Source organism: Sinohyriopsis cumingii, unplaced genomic scaffold, assembly GCF_028554795.1.
Source record: "Sinohyriopsis cumingii isolate HCF-2022 unplaced genomic scaffold, ASM2855479v2 utg002115l, whole genome shotgun sequence".
Classification (NCBI taxonomy): Eukaryota; Metazoa; Mollusca; class Bivalvia; order Unionida; family Unionidae; genus Sinohyriopsis; species Sinohyriopsis cumingii.
In genome coordinates, this window is record NW_028316133.1 from 205,891 (window position 1) to 224,149 (window position 18,259).

The 18,259-nt window shown below is 35.9% G+C and overlaps 1 protein-coding gene across 2 annotated transcripts in view; it reads left to right on the forward strand.

The window, feature by feature from the left end:
* LOC149771129 (uncharacterized) overlaps positions 1–18,259 on the forward strand; it is a 143,865-nt gene that overhangs the window by 16,629 nt on the left and 108,977 nt on the right. The gene's annotated exons all lie outside the window — the stretch shown is intronic.

Below are 18,259 nucleotides of genomic sequence, written 5' to 3' on the forward strand. Positions count from 1 at the left end.
TGCCTATATCCATTTCCACACGACAGGGTCATATAGTGATACTTACATCCATTTCCACATGGCAGGGTCATATAGTAATACATGTACCTATATTCATTTCAACATGACATGTGACAGGGTCATATAGCGATACCTATATCCATTTCCACAAGATATGCTACAGGTTGATATAGTAATATAGCGATACCTATATTCATTTCCACAAAATACATGGCAGGGTCATATTGTGTTACCTGTATCCATTTCCACATATTGTCAATCAAAAATTTTATTTCCACTTAATACATGTAATTTGAAGGACTTAATTGATTGAAACCAAATTAGGTATGAAGTTCATTTTAGGAAACCTGGGTCAGGTTTGATTTTCGCTATTTTCTGAGAAATTTAAGGCATCTGTGCCTCTTGTTTGACTTACAAATTTGCTTTTCAAATGCATCATAATTGCAAAAGATGTTGCCACAATTCGGACAGATTTCTTGTTTGTGCTTATGTTCTTTCCTGTTCGAAAAGTGATCAGATATAACTATTTTTTAGGTTCTTTGTTCTGAATCTGATTTTAATTATCAAACTGTGAAATAACCAATTGTTTTATTATGACATGTAGACAAGGTTGTCATGGAGACATACTCTTTCAGGTAAACTGTTGAGTCATTTTCATTTATAATTAGCGTTTTAAAGACTTGGGATGGGGAAAAAAAAGATGTATAGGGAACCGTTATTAGTCTCCTTTACAGCAAATAGAATGCGGTAGATCTCCGCCATAGAGTCAGAATATTAAGACAGTGTCATGCAGTTGACATGCATTCAGTGCGTGTAGAAAAACTATGAACTTAATACACGATGTAAAGGATTATGCATGTGAAAAGGATTATCCATGTGAGGACACTTGCCCTCCTGTGATCTGATGTTATGACAACATCAGGTTTTTATTGTTAATACTATTTGGACTTGTTGATGCATTTAAGCTGAATATTGTAACCCACCCACTTACAGTTTTTAGTGTTACTGTTCATGGACCAGAAGAGCTTATTTCATGTCCAATCGACTGTTGTCCATCATTTTATCCATTAGCACAAGTTTTTTAATTGCTGCATCACCTAGTCTACCGTGAGGGTTGCCATGAACCTTTGCACACACATTCATCCAGAGGTCTATTTGATCCAAAATGAAAATGGTGCCAGGAACCATACGGAAAATTTTGCTATTGTTTCTTCCAAATGGATGGCCATATTGACACTAGATTCATTTAAAGCCTTCAACTGAAAATGATTTTGGTTTTGATCGGATATTCAATATGGCCACCATGGTGATTATCTTGAAAATGTTATTGCTACTTCTATTAAATGTTGTTGTTGTTGTGGGGTTTAACGCCATTTTTCAGCACAATAGGCTATACATCATGGCCAGTATTAATGGTGGAGGAAGAACCCAAGAAAACCCCAGAAAGAACCACCGACCCACGGGAAGCTACTAGCAAGCTTTCTCACATACCCACATTGGCAGAATCCGAGACTTGAACCCACGCAGACAGAGGTGAGATGGCAGTGATCCGTAACGGAGAGCGCGTTAGACCACTCGGCCCCGATCTATTGAATGTATGTCCACAGTGATAAAGGTTTTTCACTAAAAGACTTTTTAAATGTCTATTCAGGTCCTGAATGAAAGTAGTACCATTCAGACATCCAATATGGTCACAATGGCATCCATCTGGAACATATTGCTTTTTTTCTGTCCTGAACTAATGGTCATATTGACAATTGGGCTTTCACTAAAAGACATCTTATGATGCCTACTTGCTCCTAAATGAAAATGGTGCCAGTCTAACATCCTATATGGTTCCACAGCAGCAGACATATTGAAAATTTTTTCTTATTACTGCTTCTCCTGAATGGTTCATTGTAAAAACCTGGGGTTTCCACTAAAATACTTACGATATGTAATTGGTACTAAATGAAAAATGACATTCAATATGGCTGTCACAATGGTCGTATTGACATACGATTTAAAAGGCTTCTTCGTCCGTCTAGATGGTCCTAAATCAAAATGGTGCCTGTATTACAAATAGTATTATCACCATACTGGAAGTCGTGAAAATTTTGTTACTGCTACTCCATAAGACTAAACGGTCAAATTTGACATTGAGTTTTCACGAAAAGTATTCTTATTGGGACTCGGTCTGAAATGAAGATGGGTATTTTATAAATGCTACAATAAATATTTCTCTTAAAAAGATGGTCACACTGACCTAATTATTTCTTTGAAAGACTTCAGGTGGTCACACTGACCTAATTTTTCTTTGAAAGACTTATTAAAAGACTTCAGATGGTCATATTGATATAGGATTTTCTCTGAAAGACTTATTAAAAGACTTCAGATGGTCATATTGATATTGGATTTTTTTCTGAAAGACTTAGTAAAAGACTTCTTATGACATTTACTTGGTCCTGAAGCAAAATGGTGCTAATCTGACATCCAATATGGCTGCAAGGAGACCATCTTTGAATGGTCATATTGACATCGAGTTTCACTAAAATACCCGTTATCTTATTCCAAATAAAAAAATTGTTCAAATCCGTTTAATGACCTTGGTGGCCATTTTAAAATCTTGCTGTGGCTTCTTCTTCTGAATTGAGGAACCATGGTAGCTGAGTGGTTAGCATGCAGGACTTGTGACAGAAAGCATGTGGGTTTTAATGCTATAGTTGAATCAACCTATGGCAGCTACCATGACCTGACTTTGGGCAGGGCACTTTATGCCACTTACCTCAGCGCTGAATGACCTACTTATATTGCTGTGCTGTTAAGCACCAAGCCAAGGACAAAACAGTCTCTAGAATTGACAATCATATCGACATGGGAGTTTTCACTAAAATACTTGTTATGATATGTAGTTTGTGGTTGCTCATACCTCCAGTATGTCTGCCAAGGTAGCCATCTTGAAAATCTTGTTATCAGTACTTATCTGAACAGATGGTCATATAGACATAGGATTTTCACTAGAGGACTTACTATTATATTATTATTCCTCAATAAAAATCATGCTGGAAGCGAATGCACCTCCAAATTGGTGAAATCCCAAAAATGACAAGTGGAGGTAACTTTTTTCCTTTTTATTTTTACATTATCTAAGTGCATATGATGAAATTTAGCAACATGGAGTTGGCCAGATGTTAACATTTTTAAGCACTCGTTGGTATTAACATTGAATCATCTGCCATGTTCCAGTGTTGTAGTCATTGTAGCTCACTCACTTGGTAGAGCATCTGACTTATAATCCAAGTGTCCTTGGTTTGATACCCACCCAGACCAACCCGGATCAGGTGCTTAAATGAATCTGTGGGAATGGCATTTGGCTCCCTTTTGCTGTGGATGACAGAACCAATAAAGTTCTGAAAGTGATGTTAAAAATCAATGAATGAAGCAACCAGTACATTAGGGAAAGAGCTTAAATCTTCATGGCAAGCTTTTATGGGTTTCCAAACTTGTATTTTAGGCAATATTGGAACATCTGAAAACCATACGATTTCATATATATTTTAATGCAGGTTTAAACTTGCATTAAACTTGGCATTCTTTTCGTTTCTGTGAATCATGGTAACCTCATGCAGGTAGGTGCTGAATGTTACGATTCACCATTACAGGCAATGAGGTCATCAGCATGAAATTTTTGTCAAAAACTGCATAGTGCAAAACACAGTTTGTGTCAAACTCTTGTTTGACAAGTCTTCCTACAGATGAGTTATCTTTTTCTTCAAAGGCCTATTTGTGGTGACTGTTATCAAATAAGGATAAGTTCACTTAAGCTTAGATGGGAGTCTGGAGTACTTCTCAAGATAAATGTAATAAACAAGATGAATGTTGTTGTTGTACGGTTTAACGCCATTTTTCAGCACACAATAGGCTATACATGGCGGCCAGTATTAATGGTGGAGGAAGAACCCGGAAAACCCTCAGAAAGAACAACTGACCCACGAGAAGCTACTGGCCAAGATAAATGTAATAAACTTTCAGTCAGCTTTATTAGATATTAGACATTTAGTTTTTTATTTTATATTTTGTGCTAAATATCTATGGTTCACAGAAACTTTAAGTTAGAATTCCTTTAATTGTAGCATTGTTGCACAAACTAAGCACATCAGCAGTCCTTATTTTTAACCCTTGTTTCAGCATGTGTAAGGGTAAATGAAAACCCATCCAATGTTGCCACTTTCTTCAGGATTCTCCTTTTCTCTGCACTTCACTGACAACATGACACCAATAACTAGAAGTTGCCAATATTTGTCAGGCAGTCTATTAAAAAAAGAGGAATTTTTACTGGAGGTATACATTATTTGGACTATAATTTTAACTGGATGCATTTGGACCCAACTTTTAATTGAAGGTATTTGGAGCCTATAATTGGTTGGAGGTATATGTACCATAATTTTAACTGGATTTGGACCCTGATTTTAACTGGAAATACAATATTTGGACCTTAATTTTAACTGAATGTTTTTGGGCCCTAATTTTAAATGATTCATCTTGACAGATATATAAAAATAGTCTCATCTGTTTTTATCTTACAGTGAATTCTGACCAATAGAGCTGGTGGCGACACCATTACTGCACCTTGACTTTGTTATCATGAGATGAGGACATAGTCATCATTGTTCATTGTAATTGCTTGTGCATTGTTCAAGTTATGAGCCAGTTCATTTTTACAGATTCATAACTTCCTGGTTTCTGATATAACTTGTACTCAAAAAAAGGACCAGAAATTTTCTGGCTCCATTCATCCATAGCCATGTTGAAATTATGTGCATTTCCAGGACAGAAGTGAAAAATCTGCTACTCACCCATGACTCAAGATTATTAAATGTTGGCACAAAATATGACATATTTACCTCTCTGTGTGTGTGTGTGTGTGTGTGTGTGTGTGAAGCTTATTAAATAACTTGAAATTATTCAATGTTGGTACAAAATGTAATATATTTACCTGTGTGTGTGTGTGTGTGTGTGTGTGTGTGTGTGTGTGTGTGTGTACATGTGTGCGTGCGTGCATGTGTTGACCACCCTTATGAATGACCTTAATGTTTTGAGAGACCATATACTCAGTCTAAGAACTATGTTGTTATATAGAGAAATTACCTCCAATGACAGACCACCACTTTTGAGAGACCATTATTTTAAAAGTTTTTTTTGAGCAGACTTTTGCATAGCCCAGTGAGATCACCATATGACAGTCTGGTAAAATTATTCATTGATTACTTTTACCAGACTGGTATAAGGTTCTTCAGTCAGTCATTGTAAAGTTGAGAATACAAACACATTTTTCACTGTCTCATTACTTATCTTCACATGCTTTCTAAGATGAAGGTAAAAGATTTCTATTAAGAACAATAAAAAATGATGTCACTGAGATTTTTCACCTGGAAATAATTTGCATAGGGTTGTGTTCTTGCATTACTGCATAAGCATAAGCTTCTCGTGGGCCTCTTGTTATGATAGTCAAAACTTGGTGTATTCCCAAAGTTTCTAATTTGAATTGTCTCAGTATGACTTTTTTTTACAATTGCCGATTTTGGCTGCCTTTTATAAGACAGGTGTCACCTTGAACATTGCAAAGGTAAATTTATGGCCACAAAGGTTTTCAATTGCCTGCTGTTATTTGCATAAACATTAATGTATTTTAAACCGAAATTGAAACTTGTTCATTCCAATTGTTTCATGGACAGTGGAACAGATTATTGTTATAAGGCACCACTATGTGAAGTAGAATCATTCTCGGACTTGATCAGAACATGACTCATTCATTTCCATCGGCATCATAAAACCTCAGATAATTTGCATATGTTGGGTACAGAAAAAGGCTGACAATATTCCGACTTGTGACTTTGTTTCCTGTTGCCATATTGCATCATTGGAACAAATGTAGTTACGAATATTGCATCCGAGGTTTCTTTCTTGACTTGACGGAATGATGAGGACGTTCTCATTCATTCAGACTGCAGAAAATCGGCATGCCAGCTCGTCGCTAAACATGTACAAGTAGTTCTTCAATAACAGTAGATGAGGCAAGGAAAACACTTTCAGAGATTGCATATCTTCTTAATTTGTTATTACGAAGCTTGTGGCAGAACTACACTCATATATGAATATATCTGTACCTGTAATCAATACCTTAATGGTAGGTGTATAAAGTGATACATAGCAGACAGGGGGAGGTAAACATTGAAGAACTGTCACACAAAATGTTTATATCTTTGCTGTATCATTTTTAATGGATTTTTTTTTACATGCTGTCGTTTTGGGATTCTTTCTATTTTTTTTTAACTAAAAGAGTACTTCCATGTTCAGCTGTCATTTTCACCTTAATCAGAAATTTTAAACATAATAGCAAAATGGTGTGTCATGCATGTAAGATGTTGATAGAATAGTGTGCCTGGCATTATTAGACTGTCTTACACTTTGATGCATGTCATAATTATGTAATAATAGGAATATAGTGGACCAGTCTCTTGTTTGCTCCATGGTCATCCTTCTTCAGTCATACATGTTATTTTATAGCGTTTGTGCAAATCCATAGGACACTTTATAGGATTGCTGAAAATAGTTTTGTGCAAAATTTTCCTGATTGGGGATGCTATCAATGTCAGCAGCTAGAAGTATGGGCGATACTTCATGGAGCATTGGTTGATAATAAAATATCATCAATTTTAATTTACATTTGTTACTTCTTTCTGATTCAAAATGTTGAAAATTGTGAAATCAAGATCATGTTCAATACAAATATTCTGAAAATCAAATTTAAAGAAGATATAGCTTAGAGACATACATGGGAGATTCCCTTTCTAAATATATATCATGATTATATGTAATATAATCAGGGCCGGCGCTACCATATAGGCAAACTAGGCAACCGCCTAGGGCGCTGATTTCAAGGGGCGCATTTTTTAGAAAAATGTATTGTTTATAAATTTTGAAATTGATATTTTCCAGGGGGGCGGGGGGGCACCAGAATCTAACCTTGCCTAGGGCGCCAGATACTCTTGCTGGGTCTGGCGCTGGCCCTGAATATAATCATATAATACTTTGATGTGTAATATGGTCACATGATGTCTTAATGTGATGTTTGAGATGCAAATAGCAGGAAGACTTTTCGAGATGCTCTCGTGTTAAATTTCAGTGGTAAAAGACTGTTTACTGCTGTTGCCAATTGGATGAAATTGTTTTAGTTCACAGTAATATATTCTCCAAGAAGTAAATAAGTTTTTATCCATTATTTTTATAGTTTCAGATAAAGTAAGTCATTTGTTGTGCATTGGGATCATTGGGGGTGGGTGGGGTGGTATCCTTCATTGAGTTACACAGTGAATGTTTACGATACAAGATTATCTCTTTCTCTGATTTATTGTACTTTAGTATACACAGCGATCATAATTGCTTTGGCAAAGTATGACAGACAATCTTTATCACATAATAGCTGCAGTTCCTAGACACAGTTGCATGTTTGGCCATGCAATATCATGTGTGCATTTACATTTATCACTTGTGTTAACACCAATAGAAAGTAAATTGTTGTAATGCCCTACTTTTTTCCTAAACTATCTATGCTAGGTGTTTTTGATTATGTACTTTGTAGGCAGTGGAGGCAAGACATCATTCAACATAATTTCCCACTGGTTCATAACTTAGAACATAGTCAAATTTGCATCCAAGTATATGCATTAAAAAAAATCTTTCATTTAAATTGAATTTTTGCTGCATTCAGTATAATACTCTCATTCTGTTAAAATTTGTATAGAGTACCAAAATATATTCTTGCTGTCACTTTAGACCAACAGGTAGATCTCTGAGCTCTTTTTACTTCTGACATTACTGGTTCGCTGAAAAAAGTTATCCTCTTATTGGTCTAGCTGTAATTTGATATAAATAAAGTTTAATAAATAAAGGGCCATAGTTACATATTTCAGCTATTTTTAAATAAGCAACCATAGTGACATATTTCAGTTACTTTAAATAAAGGGATGTAATAATATATATTTCACTTATTTACTTATATTTAAATTCTTTTAAATAAAGGGACATAGTTACATATATTTCAATTATCTTAAATAAACACCCATAGTGACATATATTTCAGTTATTTTTAATAATGGGCCAACAGTGACATACATATTTCAATTATTTTAATGTAGTTGACAAACAAAATCTAAATACTTATAGATAAGAGAGAAAAAAAAAGCAGCAATAGACAAAGGGTCTCCCAAACAAAGGCTCTGTCCATGCTTGGCTTATTAGTGGTTCTAATGGTCACACTAAGCCAGAACTGAATGGTTTTTGTTTGAACAGTGCTTCTGTGTTGCCTATGGGAGCCCCCCAATTTCCTGGGCTGATTATAGATTGTGGGTTGGAAAATGTGTGTTTAGCCATGCATTAACTGACTGCCTGCCTGACTGTGTTACTGTGCTGCTTGGCTGGCCCCCATTAATCAGTAGGAACATCACAACAACAGGTCTAGATTTGGGTTTCCACATCAAAAGCAGTTTAATACCTTCTTTTCTGTACCACAGCAGTGTGATGGAAATCATAACATTCTGTGTCTGTGCATATGTCTGTCTGTGAAGGACCTAGCTGATTTCTGAATGAGAACCTTAGCACTTGAGGTAATGTTCTTCTGTTTGCAGAATTGTTTTACATTCCTATTTCTTCATCTGTTTGATCCCTGTTAAATTGTTTCAAGGCTGTTAAGAATATTGCTACCTTTAGCAGTGTCAATCTATATCAAGAATTTTGTTCCTTGTCTCAGTGTTGTTTTTGTTGTTGTTTTTATAAATGAATGGCCGTACATACATACATACATACATACATTTGTGATGCATGGATTTCCTTCCTAGTTTTTGTTTCCAAGCATTTTTAGCAGCACTCATTGCTAAAGTGAAAGTTGAAAACGATAACACACACACACACACACACACACACACATATATATATATATATATATATATATATATATATATATATATATATATATATATATATATATATATATATATATATTCAGAATCTATCTGAATGCTCAGTATATAGTAGTTCAAAAGAACTAATGGATGAATATTTTAATGCCCAATTTAATATACCTGTAGGTTGTTTTTTAATTAGGCAAATGTAGCTGTTAATACTTCACATTTTAAAATAAATTAGTTCCACTTGTTAGTCGGTTCAGTTTAGGAATGAAGATGAGGACGATTTTTGAATTAACCAGTTTAAACACATACACCCACCTCAAAAAAACTTTCATTTGGTAGAGATGATGATTCTTTACTTATTAGGCTGTACAGTTTGTCTATTATACTACAAGGTTTTTCACTATTGTATGACATCACAGTGCTACAGTAGTGATGGGCAAAATGTATTGAGCACAAAAATAAAAATGAAAATGTATTTCACTCCATTACAGATTCAGAGTAAGCAGCACAGCTCTTGTCCACAATAAGCCTGTGTTTTCTTGCCACCCAGGGTCAGATCTGAATGACATGTCACATGACCGTGTTACCATGACATGTCATGTCATGGGCTTATTAAATAGAAAACTCTGTTAGCCCAGCTTAAATTTGGTGGCCCAGAAGAAGCTCTTCAGTATGAAACGTTTTTTCTCGCTTCATTACTTAATAGTATTTGGTGATACCCATTTAGAAAGTTTAGTTTTATAACAAATAAGTCAGGATAGTGCACAGGGCTACCCAACATATGGTAGCCCATATCTATTGTTCTGGATGCCCTGCACTGACACAGATTTTTTGGCCTCATAACATTTATTTTTCTTTCATCTCCTGAGGTAAAAGTCAATACTTCCTGCAGCATAATTGTTAGTATTGATGCCACCCCCCTCCCAAAAAAAAAACAACAAACAGTAGGTGTGCAATGACAGGCTATTTAGTCTTTTTGTACCCAGTTGATTATGTACCATCTATACTTGCTCTTAAGTGGCGTCAAACTGCAAGCTGCACAGACTCAGATCTACTGTCACATAATGTGCGGGTTGTTCTAGGTCTGCGTAATTTATTGGGAGTAATCAGTAGAACAAACATATACCCAAGTTGTCTATAAGAGTTCTTCTTAGATGAACATGCTGGAAACCAACACATAGGCATCTATCTCTGCTTTGACCAGTCACACTTGATAATTGAGAACAATAATTGCAAAATAAAATCACAATCAAAATGAACAGGTGGAGTATGAAAATATGTGATCGTTTATTTGTAACTGATTTAACAGAATGATTTTGGAGATGTTTTGGGGGTCAGATGACTTTGTGAATGGTAATGAAGACAAAATGACCTGGATTTTGCATGTAGCTAATAATTTTTGTTTTAAGATTTATTCCAAAATCTGGTGGCCTTTGTGGTTTAAGTGTCCATCTTGGATGTGGGAGGTTGCAGGTTCGATTCCCGGCCAAGTCATACCAAAAAGTTATAAAAATGGTATTTAGAGGTGTCTCACTAGGTGCTCATCATTAAGAGGTTAGTGTTAGGACTAGTCAGCCTGATGTCAGGATAATGTGACTGGGTGGGATGTGATACTACATGTCTGCGGCATGATGTCCCATTGCTAGACATCACTATAAACTGCCACACTGCAGACATTGTAGCGGTATGGCTGAATTTTTTTCAAGTTATGTTAAAAATCCAAATCTCATACAGGATTCCAAAAGTTGTGAAACAGGAATCAGGCTTGGTTTTAAGTGGTAGTTGGTAGGGCTGTTCGTAGCAATTAATGGCTATCTATACGTCACTCAAACTCTATACATTACTATCACTTGCTAAGGTGTGAGTAGCACTTGATTTACATCCATGCTGGGCTTATATCTTTGAAGCTGAAGAAAAAAATGTGTTGTTCTGGTAACCAGACCTTTATTATTTAATATCTCTGAATCTGGAACTTACCACTTGTGCAGAAAATAAAAATGATAACAGTGTCCAGTTTTTCACGTCTCACTTTTAAATCAGAAACAGTGACTTGTAATAAAAAAGCTTGATAAAAAGTATTAAAAATAAACGAGCACTGAACTTCCTGTCCAATTTTTGTCCACACTATTACAGGAATCGCACATTTTTTATTTTGGTCTCACTTATTTGACTGCCATTTTATATCATATACAAATTCAGGTTGTTGTAACAGGAACATTTTTCAATCATTTTTCATGAATTATCGGTGAGCGCTAAAACAAATGAATGGTGGATGGCACTGGGTAAGTGCTGACCTAAAATACGCTGATTTTATATTACGTTCTTCCAGTATGCTAATGAGTGAGGTGTGGTTATGTCTGCTCTACCGATAGGTTAATTATATGATCTTGTGTGTGCATGTCTGTGCATACATAATCCAGTTAACTTTAATACCGTTCATTTTAGCTGTTTACGAATCCTAATTTGTTTTAAACAAATAAAATTTCTTTTTTTCCCCCACTAAAAATAAATAAATGAATCAACTTGCAATCACATTAACGTGAAATTCGCTTATGTCAGAATCATGTATGTTGGGGGATATGTGCGTCTTTTTAAACTGAAATGATTGTAAAATTTTGGCATTTGAAAAACTTTTATGCTTAAGATATGCCAGCATACTGAATTAGATAGTTTAAAAATACCATGGAATAAAAATTATATCCGAATTTATAATGTTTGTGATTTCAAAATTTGTTCAGCAGGGTGTGGAAACCAATTACAGTGATAAATTTTCCCAGCTTTACTTAATACAGGGCGCCTCTGTTTGACCAGTTGTTAATGTTGTTATTGAGTCTAATAAAGTTATGTTATTATAATGTGTAACAATTCTTTTGTTTAATAAGAGATCAGAACTTGTAAAAGCAATTCCTGTTTGACTATCATTATAGCTTGTGACAGCTTAGTTTGTAGAATCTCTGAGTTTAATCTACTGGTTTTATTTTTAATACAATCCACTGTCTGAGTCTACTGCCTTGGTGTTCCCTTGGGAAAGACACTTGCTCTTTATTTATATACTCGTGTATGAGTTGGCTTCCCCTACATAGATACAGATTTGCTGGCACATTATGCAACATCAGATCTAGGTCTGTGTAGTTTGTAGATGGACCTGACTTATTATTATATGCAGTAGCTTCCTTTGGTCGGTGGTTCTTGGGGGATTTCCGGGTTCTCCCTCCACCAGTTACACTGGCTGCTGTGTATACCCTATTATGTGCTGAAAAATATTAACCAATGAATGAACCAATTATATGTGTATATATCAGCATATTAAACAAGACAACAGTACATTTGTAGAGCCGGTAGGGGTAGTCATCTCATGCATTATTGATATCATTATTGACAAAGTTATAAATGACATTACGTGGTAGAGATGGGTGTAATTTGTATGTCCATTAAATCCCAGCAGTGTTCATTGTCACTGGTGATTTTAAAAAATTGCTTTATGTGATTTAGTTTGGTTTCATTTGGTTGGGTGCTATGTGATTTGGTTCGGTTGGGTGCTTTGGTTTGTCCAGCACCTTAGCCGCTGCAGCTCCCTTAAATTCCAAGGTTTTGCTTCAAGAACAGGGCTTTACAGAATTTAGGACAGATACAAGAATCCATGCCAAATGAACAGGGCTCTACAGAATTCAGGACAGATACAAAATCCATGCCAACATCACAGATTAATTCCCTTTGTAAGGCCAAGCTAGTTTAGAGTGAGTGAGTGAGTGATTTGGATTTTTAACGCAGCTGTAATAATTTTTCAGTCATATCGCTATGATATTTGCAGTGTGGCAGTTTATAGTGATGTCTGGCACTGGGGCATCATGCCACAGGATGTCCCACCCAGTCACATTATCCTGACACCAGGCTGACCAGTCCTAACACTAACCTCTTAATGCTGAACACTAAGCAAGGCAGCTGTAAGTACCATTTTTATGTCTTTGGTATAACTCAGCTGGGGATTGAACCCATGTCCGAGGCGGACGCTCTAACCACTAGGCCACCGGAATGGTCAGCTAGTTTAGACATTTTAATGGTGTAGCTATGAACAGTTTCTAAATTATGAATCAGACTCGGACTCCGATGATCAGGGAGAGATAAAGTGATCATTGCCGGTTGTGTAAATGTCTTGTCCTTGTTCTGCACAGAACGTAATCACACACACACACAATGATGTGGCACTGTGGCTCAAAGTTCTCTTTTTTTCCTCTGCAGTATGTGTTGCAATTTCATTAAGGGGATATGTTACCTGCTTGGGCCTCTTGTTGTAATATGGTTATAGTTACATATACCTTAAATGAAGACAATTACTTGACCACTCTTAAATTGGAAATGTGAACTTTGTTCTGCATATAATTAGAACAATTGAAAGACATATTCAGAGACGCATATTTAATCCAGTGCAAGTTGGAATGTAATGCAGTTAGACCTAATTTAGATATGATCTGGAGGCAGCTTTACAGCTGTGATAATAGAAAAGTCTCAGCATATTTTTTTTAGCATGTTTACAATCTGGTTTGCTAGAAGCAGCTAATTAGCAGATTTTATGAGGTATGTCATGCAGTCAATAAGCAGAACTGGTTTCCATGGTTATCAGAATTCCAGTAATCAGTGGTATTAGAAATCTGGCTGTTTAACAGACCATGAACACACAGATGTATGGCAGTGTGCCTTTTGTTATGAAAACAGCTTGTAAAATTCCTGACATACATACACTAACTACTATGGATTAAAACTGAGTAATGTGTTTTAATCTCTATCTCTGTCTCTCTCTGTCTGTCTGTATCTCTGTCTGTCTGTCTATCTCTCTCTCTGTGACCCCCATCATGGCCTCTGCACTAAACTTTGGAGTGTTTCTATCTTGTACCAAACTAAGCCAACATACTACACTGTGCCCTTGAAAATGTACCCTCTCCCCATCAAAAATAGAGAGAATAAAATCCATCTACATCCTTTAAATTTTTCTTTTATTCACATGTATAATTTGCCAGCAAAAGAATAAAACTTTTTATGTTGCAAAGAAAGTGAAAATCTGTGTAAATAAAAAAAATATAAATGGATAGATAAGACATGATTTTTTTCAGTTGACAACATTTGGTTCAAGAGTGAAAACATTGTACAGATATACTTCACCTAATGTCAGGGATGCATGCATCAAAAGTATAATGTACCATACATACAGTTTTTGATGCAAACTGAACAGACCCAGATCTGCAGTCTCATAATACGCCCAGCAGATCTGGGTCTGTGCACTTTGGAGTAATCAGTAGAACAAACAATATAGACCCAGATCTGCGGGCACATAATGCTTTGGCTGATCAGGATTTTTGTTGTTTGTGGCTTGACTTATAAGAGAGTGTATACAGTGTGGTAATAATGCATATCGTAAAGCAGTTATCCCATAGTAATTAATATATTAGTCAGGGGATATGTGAACAAATGCAAGAATAAAATCAACAAGGTACAAGGTTTAACAAAAACTTAGATACATTCTATTTATTTAATTGGGGTTGAATACATAGAGTACTAGAGAAAAAATTATACACAGCTAATAACATTTTTTAACGATTGTCCTCTCCGATGTAGTACATATATTCAACAACATTAGAAGCTTGTTGAATTTTAACTTCTATAGTCACACTCATCCATGTCATGCAGCCATCTGCAGAGGTTAGAGCATCCTTTAAAGAGGGCTTTGGAAAATGATGGCTATTGATTACGGAGATATTTTGATGAGAATAGCAAGCATGGAGATGTGACCTGGTTGCTGCAACTGGAGAACAATAACTAGGGTAATTCCGTTCAGTAACAGCTAGCAGCATGTGAGATGTTCAGTAAAGCTGTGCATATCACTTGTGACAGCATGTGAGATGTTCAGTAAAGCTGTTCATTTTACTTGTGACAGCATGTGAGATGTTCAGTAAAGCTGTGCATATCACTTGTGACAGCACGGGAGAGGTTCAGTAAAGCTGTGCATATCACTTGTGACAGCACAGGAGAGGTTCAGTAAAGCTGTGCATATCACTTGTGACAGCACGGGAGAGGTTCAGTAAAGCTGTGCATATCACTTGTGACAGTACGGGAGAGGTTCAGTAAAGCTGTGCATATCACTTGTGACAGCACGGGAGAGGTTCAGTAAAGCTGTGCATATTACTTGTGACAGCATCAGAGATGTTAGGTAAAACTGTGTCTATCACTTTTGACAGCATTGGAGATGTTCAGTAAAGCTGTGCATATTGCTTGTGGCTTGCTGCATGTAGCAAACATGGTCTAAATTGTTTGACATTGTAAAACGAAATGTTGAGCGAATCATCGTAGAGCAGAATGTACCTGTATGAATTAAAATGTTATTATGAGATGATAATAGTATGATCAGTTGGTTATTTTAAAACTCGTAACATTTTGTATTAAATTACAGTGTAAGTAATCTGTTTGGTTGGCAGAATGAATAAATTTGATTTCATCATTAATGATACGAAACATAGGAAATAATTACTAGTAATTTTATTTACATCAGAATGGATGGCTAAATTTATCTAAGCTTTTTTGCTAGAATTGGCCCATTCTAAAACTGAAAATTTAGAAGAGAAATTGTACCCACCATTTTAAAGAAAGGGGACAATTTTAGAAAAGTTGAAGGCATCTAATGAAATAAAAATGTTGGGCTGCAAAATAAGAGGTGACCTTTTCATTCATTTTGATGTTTTTTTATATTTGTTGGTCTGCATGTCATAGACCAGAAGAGCTTATTGGATGGTTTATCGTCCAACAACTCTTTGTCCACCAGCACAAGTTTGCATTCACTATTCCTCCTAAACTACTTGGAGGATTGCCGTGAAACTTTACACACATGCATTCATGGTCTGGCTGTGCCTGAATGAAAATTGTACCACTTGGACATCCAGTGTGGCCATCAAAGTAGCCATCTTGAAAATCTTGTTATTGCTACTCCACCTGAATGGAAAGTCATATTGACATGGAGTTATTACTGAAAGACTTCTAATGATGTCTGGTTGCGCCTTCTTGAAAATTGTGCAAAGATGACATCTATTATGGTCAGAACCTTGAAAATCTTGTTATTACTACTGCAGAATGGAAACTCGTGTTGACATGGGATCTTCGCCAGAAGGTTTTATGATGTCTATTTTGTCCTAAACAAAAATGGTGCCACTTGCACATTCAATATGGCTGCCACAGAAACCATGTTAAAAATCTTGTTACATGTATTGCGACTCCATCTGAATGGAAACTCACATTGACATGGGATTTTCGCCAGAAGAATTTATGGTATCTATTTTGTCCTAAATGAAAACGATGCTGCTCAGATATCCAATATGGCCACAAAAGTGGCCATCTTGAAAATCTTGTTTTCACTTATACATCTGATATAGCTGCCACAGTATCCCTCTTCAGAAACTTGTTTTCATTTCTCCTGAATGGATGGACATATCAACATGAGGGTTTTGCTAAAAGACTTTTTAATGATGTCTAGTCAGTCCCATTTTAAATGCTGCTGCTCTGACATCTAATTTGGCCACCAAATTGCCTATCTTGAAACCATGTTATTTCTACTCCAGAATGAATTGTTATATGGGATTTTTTTACTGAGAGACCTCATATTCTGTCTAGCTGGTCATAAATGAAAATGGTGCTAATCTGAATTCAAGTATGTGTGACCCAGTGGCCAGCTTGAAAATCTTAGTATAGGTACATCTAGATGGCTGGTCTTTTTGAGATTGTGCTTTCATACAATAAAATAAAAACTTCTTGCAATGTCTTTTTGGTCCTACATTCAAATAGTAACAATCTGATGACCAATATGGCCACCATAGCAGCCATCTTGAAAATGTTATTGTTGTTGCACCGAGTTTGAAAGGCATATCAACATCACGTTCAAACAGAAGACTTCTTATGATGTCTTGTTGGTCCTAAATGTAGATATTACTTATCTGCCATGTTATTGCTAAAGAATATCAGAGATGTTTACAAACTGTTCCAGTGGCCTAGTGGTTAGAGCGTCCGCCTCGGATGTGGGAGGTCGTAAGTTCGATCCACGGCTGAGTCATACCAAAGACTTGCAGAAATGGTACTAACAGCTGCCTCGCTTGGCGCTCAGCATTAAGAGGTTAGTATTAGGACTGGCCGGCCTGGTGTCAGGATAATGTGACTGGGTGGGACATCATGCTACATGTCTGCGGCATTATGCCCCAGTGCTAGACATCACTATAAACTGCCACACTGCAGACATCGTAGCGATATGACTGAAAAATTATTAAAGCTTCATTAAAAATCCAAATCACACACACACACAAAGATGTTGACAACACTGAGTAGTTACAAGAAAGAAAAATATTGGTCTTATCATTTTGATTTCATCTAAGTTTACTGTGGCTACAAAAGCACACTTTGCTTCAAGGGACTTTTGCATATAAATTAGATCAGAATTTGCAATCATGCATCCCAGAATAAATCATGCTAAATGAAACTAACGGCTTGTCTTTATTTTAGATAATTTTACATGGAAAAAAAGAGCATATCCCTTGATAAAATCTTAATTATTGATATGTATTAATAATCTTAATATAGATCCACTGAACAGTTTCAAAATCCTGAAGTTTCAGGGATTATGTGATATCACTTACAGATAATAGATTATACAGGCTGTTGTGGTGGCAATTCTCTGCTCTTGCTTGACTGACCATGTTGAGGTGTCACCATGTTGATTCATGCTTTTGATCTCCATGTAGCATGATGGAGAGATTAATTCTTATCTTAAGCATAAAACCAAGAAAATGCTTGTTTCTTTTGTTCAAGTAGTTTTGTGAGCCCTCCACATTAATTTATCAACTAGGTTTAGTGGGGGATATGAAGGAGATAAGATAACCTGGTCTGGTAGACTGCCTGTCCTGCTTGCTGGATATACTTTTTTGACTGAATTTTTACAAATGGAAATAAATTACTATAGTAGACATCTGCTTGTATTTGTCATTTTTTAACATCATTTTAAATAATTGAAAATTGTGAAAATTAATCTGATTGTTTTAATTAGACCTTATTTAAGGGTATCTTTAATTCAGAAAACCATTGGGCCAACATCATAGTGATCGGCCCACTTTATTGCATAATATAAAATAAATTTGCAGAATTATGAAATGCAATGAAAGTATGAAGGGCTGCATACAATTTTTATTTGTTGAGTGCCACATAAAATGGTTCTCTGGTGCAAAAAAATGTTACATATGAATTGGTAATATAGAAGCCCTATCAAAAATGCTTTCACTTTAACT